The sequence below is a fragment of the Schistocerca cancellata genome, chromosome 5 (assembly GCF_023864275.1).
Source record: "Schistocerca cancellata isolate TAMUIC-IGC-003103 chromosome 5, iqSchCanc2.1, whole genome shotgun sequence".
NCBI lineage: Eukaryota > Metazoa > Arthropoda > Insecta > Orthoptera > Acrididae > Schistocerca > Schistocerca cancellata.
Genome location: NC_064630.1, coordinates 808,797,422 through 808,804,902, shown reverse-complemented (window position 1 = coordinate 808,804,902; position 7,481 = coordinate 808,797,422). Strand labels below are relative to the sequence as shown.

At 41.6% G+C, this 7,481-nt stretch overlaps 1 non-coding gene across 1 annotated transcript; it reads right to left on the bottom strand.

Moving 5' to 3' along the window:
* Positions 1-712: 712 nt before the first annotated feature.
* Trnaq-uug (transfer RNA glutamine (anticodon UUG)) lies at positions 713-784 on the bottom strand. Its single transcript has one exon. It is a non-coding gene; the product is annotated as a tRNA-Gln (tRNA).
* Positions 785-7,481: the final 6,697 nt, after the last annotated feature.

The window sequence follows — 7,481 nt, the reverse complement described above, 5'->3', positions numbered from 1 at the left end:
ACGGGACATTCCCGATCCTTCTACATACAACGGTCTGACGGGACATTCCCGACCCTGTGTCTACGAGTAAAGCTTGAGACAGGAACGACTCTATGGAAGTGGGGAGTCGTCGAAAGAAACAGCACTTGTAGAGCTGCAACAAAATATTATTCCTGCAGGTACGGTAATATCGTAGGCCTTTTACAAGTCAAAGAATACATCGACAAAGAGTCGCTTACGTAAGGAAGCTTGCGAACTGCTGTTACTAGCAGGGTCTGGCTATCGATTGTGGAGTGCTACCTCTTGAATCCGCATGGGAGCGACTTAGCACTGAGATGGTTTCGAGAATGTTGGAAAATTGATGTTTTGTGGTAAGTTCCCATGGGACTAAATTGCTGAGGTCATAGGTCCCTAGGCTTACACACTACTTAATCTAACTTAAACTAACTTACGCTAAGGACAAAACACACGCACACACACACACACATGCCAGAGGGAGGACTCGAACCTCCGAAGGGTGGCAAGGCGTCTGAGAACGCGCCGCTCGAGAATGATGCTTTCAGGTTTCATTGTGCTGCAGTTTTAACGGTCAATAGTGAACGTCGTCGCGTTCTTGTCACGTGTGGACTGCTATTAACAATTTGCATTACATGATCCTAGCTAAAATTCTGCATATACAATTCAAACTACCGGCTCGTACACATTTCTAGAAACGATCGCGAAACACAGTGCCAGGTTCCACCGAGACTCGAACTCGGATCGCTGGATTCAAAGTCCAGAGTGCTAACCATTACACCATGGAACCGGTTGCCTGTAGCGGTCCCTATGTACCGTGATTGTCTGTGTCGATAAGCTGTTCAAGAGCGGGATGCGTTCCACTCGTCACAATAATTTCAATAAATTAGTCGTATTCCGCAGATCTCGTGGAGAGTAGTCACTGGGATGCGGAAGGAAGGGAAATATGCATATTTCATTAAAGTACAGTGCCATGAAATGATTTAACATTATTAAATATTATTCTATTACAGAGATAATTTAGTTATTATATAATTTAAAACATGTTTTTTAGTGTTTCCTTTATTATGCTGTTAAGTGTTGAGGAACTATACAGGGTGATTCAAAAAGAATACCACAACTTTAAAAATGTGTATTTAATGAAAGAAACATAATATAACCTTCTGTTATACATCATTACAAAGACTATTTAAAAAAGATTTTTTTCACTCAAAAACAAGTTCAGAGATGTTCAATATGGACCCCTCCAGACACTCGAGCAATATCAACCCGATACTCCAACTCGTTCCACACTCTCTGTAGCATATCAGGCGTAACAGTTTGGATAGCTGCTGTTATTTCTCGTTTCAAATCATCAATGGTGGCTGGGAGAGGTGGCCGAAACACCATATCCTTAACATACCCCCATAAGAAAAAATCGCAGGGGGTAAGATCAGGGCTTCTTGGAGGCCAGTGATGAAGTGCTCTGTCACGGGCTGCCTGGCGGCCGATCCATCGCCTCGGATAGTTGACGTTCAGGTAGTTACGGACAGATAAGTGTCAATGTGGTGGCGCTCCATCCTGCTGAAATATGAATTATTGTGCTTCTTGTTCGAGCTGAGGGAACAGCCAATCCTCTAACATCTCCAGATACTGTAGTCCAGTTACAGTAGCACCTTCGAAGAAAAAGGGACCAAAAACTTTATTGGCTGAAATGGCACAGAAAACGTTCACCTTAGGCGAGTCACGTTCATACTGAGTTGTTTCCCGCGGATTCTCGTCGATTCACTTCTGCCGTACTCAATAACACAAAAAGCTTTCTGTTGAGCGGTCGCCATCTTAGCATCAACTGACGCTGACGCCTAGTCAACAGCGCCTCAAGCGAACAAATGTACAACTAAATGAAACTTTATAGCTCCCTTAATTCGCCGACAGATAGTGCTTAGCTCTGCCTTTTGTCGTTGCAGAGTTTTAAATTCCTAAAGTTGTGGTATTATTTTTGAATCATCCTGTATAATAGCTGCTGTAGTTTTCCCTCGGTTTTTGCCGTTCGCAAAACGAATAGAGGAAGGACATGAAACTTCCTGACAGATTAAAACTGTGTGCCGGACCGAGACTCGTACTCGGGACCTTTGCCTTTCGCGGGCAAGTGCTCTCGCAACTGAGCTACCCAAGCACGACTCACGACCCATCCTCACAGCTTCAATTCTGCCAGTACCTCGGCTCCTACCTTCCAAACTTCACAGAAGCTCTTCTGCGAACCTAGGTCCCGAGTTCGAGTCTCGGTCCGGCACACAGTTTCACTCTGTCAGGAAGTTTCGTATCAATGCACACTCCGCTGCAGAGTGAAAATCTCGTTTTGGAAACATCCCCTAGGCTGTGGCTAAGCCATGTCTCCGCAATGTCCTTTCTTCCAGGAGTGCTAGTTCTGCTAGGTCCGCAGGAGAGCTTCTGTGAAGTTTGGAAGGTAGGAGACGAGGTACTGGCAGAATTTAAGCTGTGAGAACGGGTCGTGAGTCGTGCTTGCTTAGCTCAGTCGGTAGAGCACTTGCCCGCGAAAGTTAAAGGTCCCGAGTTCGAGTCTCGATCCGGCACACAGTTTTAATCTGTCAGGAAGTTTCATATCAGCGCACACTCCGCTGCAGAGTGAAAATCTCATTCTACAGGAATGTCATATTGGTTAATGTTACTGGGCCAGATCGGCCAGTCATCGAGACCGATGCTCCTGCAACTACTGGGAAGCCGGCTAGCTCTCTTTAGGAGCCGCAATACCTGTAAGACCTTTGATACGACCTGGGAGACAGTTGTATACGTGTTTACCTTCTGTACTATTGTTACTGGTAACGACACAGGACATGAAGGAATATTTATATCGAGAAGCACTGTCAAGATACCAGGAAGCTCTCTATGATATTCTAGAACCAATAACAGACATAATTCTCATAAGAAGTTCCTGTATTCTGAAAATATTATCCCTACACGCTCAATTTCAGCAATAATGATTACGTATTCATTGCTAAATATTCCACTTTCTCTTATGTACTTCCAGTATCGCTGTATTCTTTGTACTAGTTAATTGTTACCAACATTCAGATTGTGGAGTTCCAGAGGATCTACAACCTGAAGCCCTTTCAGTGCGTGATCCGTATTCGTTGATGGGAAGTTTCACAACTGAGAATAGCACAAAATTCATGAGGCAGTTTTTTGATAAGAACTATACAAAGTATGCATTGTTTGCTATGTATTCTGACTTCCTGAAAGCCTTTGGCCTGGCACCACATTGTCATTTATTAAACAAAGTGTGGCTCTGAGCACTATGGGACTCAACTGCTGAGGTCATTAGTCCCCTAGAACTTAGAACCAGTTAAACCTAACTAACCTAAGGACATCACAAACATCCATGCCCGAGGCAGGATTCGAACCTGCGACCGTAGCGGTGTTGCGGTTCCAGACTGCAGCGCCTTTAACCGCACGGCCACTTCGGCCGGCAACAAAGTGTGTATTGTGAGCATTTATAAACAGTAGGAATTCATTGTTTCACTCGGAGTGCAGAGATATGGTCGGAGCTGAACAAAATGTCGGCCACACCGACGGAAGATGCAACTGGTTTTCTAAGTGTTTGTCGACTGTAGTTACAGTTACGAGGAAGCAATTCCGCGAAAGTAAAATTACGAAACCATGTAAGATTTACACAATCAGAACTGCTTCAGAAAGCAAAAGCTCCCATCTAAACAAATGCAGCGTAAAGACCAATGACAAATTTGCTATTAAGAGGAGGAGCTCTTGACAAGTGATGGCTTCGATTCGATGCAGTAGGGTTGTTGTGACTACGAAATTAGTAACACATTTCAAGCCAATACGAGGTAGAATCCCGAGGTGGTAGATAGCTTCCCCACATGTAATAAACAAGTAAAACAATCTGATATCGTTTAATTATATGGGTGGAGAATAACTCACCTTGCCATAATAATCAGATATCAAAGGGTGGCCATCAATAGCTACTGAAGATAGAAAAAACGGTTTTCCTTTATAATGAGGGGAAAATACGCAGTATATGCACTATCAAGAGAGTTATGACTGATCTTATACAATAAAAGTTGGTTTTAAATCTATGATATTTCACTAAATCTGGGTTTTTTGAATCCTTGTGAGGATGGATAAGGGAAGAAATTGAAGCAATTATGAAGGGTGTTACCATTGTAACAGTCCACTTCATACGTTGTCTTTATTTTCGGGCAAAATATTAATTTCAAATATAATTGAGGAAAGATACTGCTTTAGAATTATTAATGCGTAAAGGAAGAAGAGCAGCAAGTGGGGAAAATCTTTTTATTAATATTTGTGGAACGAAATCTGTTTCATGTAGTCATTAACGAGCTTCCGAAGCACAGGGTGGGTTTCTGTATGTTCTGACGATAAACGGAACGACAGGTGCAGAAACGGTGGAGACACGGCACAGCACGGAGTCCATAACTTGCTGTTGCCGAGCTGAAGACAAGAAAAAACTAATACAATCTGTCCGTCAGTCTTTGTTTTGTGTCTTTCTGGACTGACCGACATGTGTGTGTATGCCAGTGATCGCAGTTTTTTGTTCATTATTTTTCTAAAACATTTAGAGGTTCAATATTGCGAGGAGCAGGTTCTGTAATTTTCTTTAAAGAATATTTATATATTCCTGAAATGCAGTTTGGAGGCGGTCTGCATTGTGTCATAACTGAAGATACCTTCTCGAGCCAAGATGATTAAAAAAAGCATTTTACTGGATGACCGGTTTCGACAGAGCTATGCAGTCACCATCGCATTGTATGCTTTTGAATTATCCGGTGTATCAGTGTTACAGATCACTTCACACTGCAAATGTACACCACACTAACATGAAGGTCTCTACAGATCAGCATGTGAAATGTGAAAGTGTTACGTACAAGCATAAGCATAACTATATTGCGCCAACTGATAGTGTTCAAGTTCACTACCAGTTGGCAAACCGCACCAGCGGAAGAGAAGCCTGTTTGATGAATCTATGTAAATATGTTACAAAATGTCTCGAACTTGTAATGGCCACTGTAAGTTATTTCAACGTTTTGTAAATAAAAAGAGTCTTATTTTAAATGTGTGGTGACTACGTCTATTGGGTAGCGTAGTGATACCCACGAGCAATACAGAAATTATTTCAGTTTCACTGACCTATGGATGACTTTGAAAAGCCTGTGAATGTTAGACTATTCAACGGAAGGCAATGACTTAAAATTTAACCATCTGTTGACTAACTGAGAGTTCTTTGAAACATATTAATCATAAAGTTACTCCGGAAAACATTTAGATACGTCGGAATATGTGCAAAAAGTTCACCTATTTGTTAAAAAGCCTCTGAATCAGAATTTTGGAAAGTTACGAATGGGCAAAACTTCTTTTAAACTAATTTTGAACAATACAGCGAAATTTATCAGTAAAATCTTCCGGGCTAAGTTGCCGTGGTCGATCTGTAGAACTACTTCTTCCTGACGTTTCGTTCTCAACTACGGAGATCATCTTCCGAGGTGAGTCAACGACTGGCTGTTAGGAGCTGGGGCCGCCGCTTATATAGTGATCGTAGGGGGCGCCACCACACGTCACGTGGCGTCGATGTGCAGCTATCTGGCTATCGTTTGTTCTCTCGATTGCAGGCAATCGATTGTCACGTGATTGATGCAACGTCGACCGCCATATCTTATCCAATTTTAATCCTTCTTCTTTACGATTAAAATTGTATTGATGTTTGTGGATTTCAATTGCCTCTCTATACATACGTGTATAATAGTGCGACGTCCTCGCTAGCACGCTTGTTTCACCAAATTTTATTTCGTGATCTCCATCCTTAAAAACATGTTCCGCTACTGCCGATTTGTCGATATGTCCCAAGCGACAGTTTATTTTGTGCTCCGTCAGCCGTGTATTGACGCTTCTTTTTGTAGTTCCTATGTAAACCCTGCCACAACTACACGGAATTTTATATACCCCTGGGGTGGCTAGGGGGTGACGAGCATCTTTTGTTGATCTTAGGCATTCACTAATTTTCTTAGTAGGTCTAAAAATGGTCTCTATCTGAAACTTGGCTAGTACTTTTCCAAAAAAGAAGAACTAAATCATTTACGAATGGCCTTTGCGAAAAATGGTTATACGAAAAACGAGATTAACCGAGCACTTCACCCAAATAGAAAAATGCCTAAAAATAGGAGACAGCAACAACCATCAGCTGGACAAGTATTTCTTCCGTTCATCCATAATATCACGGTTACGCTAACTTTACTTCGAGTAATAGAATCCGTGTTGCTTACTTGATGACAGTTTTACTTTAGACGCGTGTTCGACGTTTAAGTGGATAAACGATTTAAATAGTAACAAATCTTAAATTCTCAGCAAAGATATTAATTGGAATTTTCATATAAAAACAGTTTAAAGTGATATATTTCGATGTTACACGACAGAACCTTTAAGTACTGTCTGCGGCTGATCGAAGTTCACGACAGAACGTGTCATTGTTTTTGGTGAAGCGGAGAAAGCAATTCTTCACTACGACGACGATTTACATGAAATTTTAGCGGCAGTCTCTTCTCGACTAGGCAGCTTAGACGATTCTGCTGTATATAAGAACAAATTGAAATACACTTTCCATTAACAAAGATATAAAGTAATTACGAAGAAATTTAAGTAAGACGTGTGGTCCCACCGGTTAACACTGCCATTTGAGCAATATTAATTAATTTATAACATCTGAAGAAAGAATACCAAGTCTTACTATCTCAGAATACAACGACCTGGCTCTGTGTGCTACTGAAGACAGAAAGGCATTCAATTATCCATTTTATGTCAGTGGAGAGAGTACACATTCTGTGGAATACGTCATCACCGCTACTATTGGAACGGACCACCTCAAGCCAACGTACAACTGTCTCATGAATCAGTACTCAGAATGTCACGCAGTAGTTGCCAAACGTGTAATATATTTACCTCAATATGTTTCGAGACTTCGTTATCCCGTTTGCAAGTGCTATGAATAATGAAGCGAATCAATACACTGCCATACTACACGTACTGCCAACTTTGTAAATATTTGTATCGTCCTGTAGGATAACATTTGTTGAAACTTCTGTGGTTTAGGAACCGTCAAAAGTAAAACGCTAGCAGCAAATTAGCATTGTCAAACATAAAACCCTTCCTTCAACATATCACGTCGGCGCATCATGTACTCAGAAAGCTCAATGTCAGATGTAAACTAAAGGGAAGCTGCATTCATCTTGTAACCTCCCCCTTACTAATCGGCCTATTCTGCTTGCGATATAAAATATGACCGGGGATCGCGTGTGTACCTAATGGAATTTTTCTAATTGAATAAGGCTATCTTCCCCGAAGAAGTAATACCGATAAGTAGGGGGAAAGTAATTTTCCCCGAGGGCATGCAGCTTTACTGTATGATTAAATGATGATGGCGTCCTCTTGGGTAAAATATTCCGGAGGTAAAATAGTCCCCC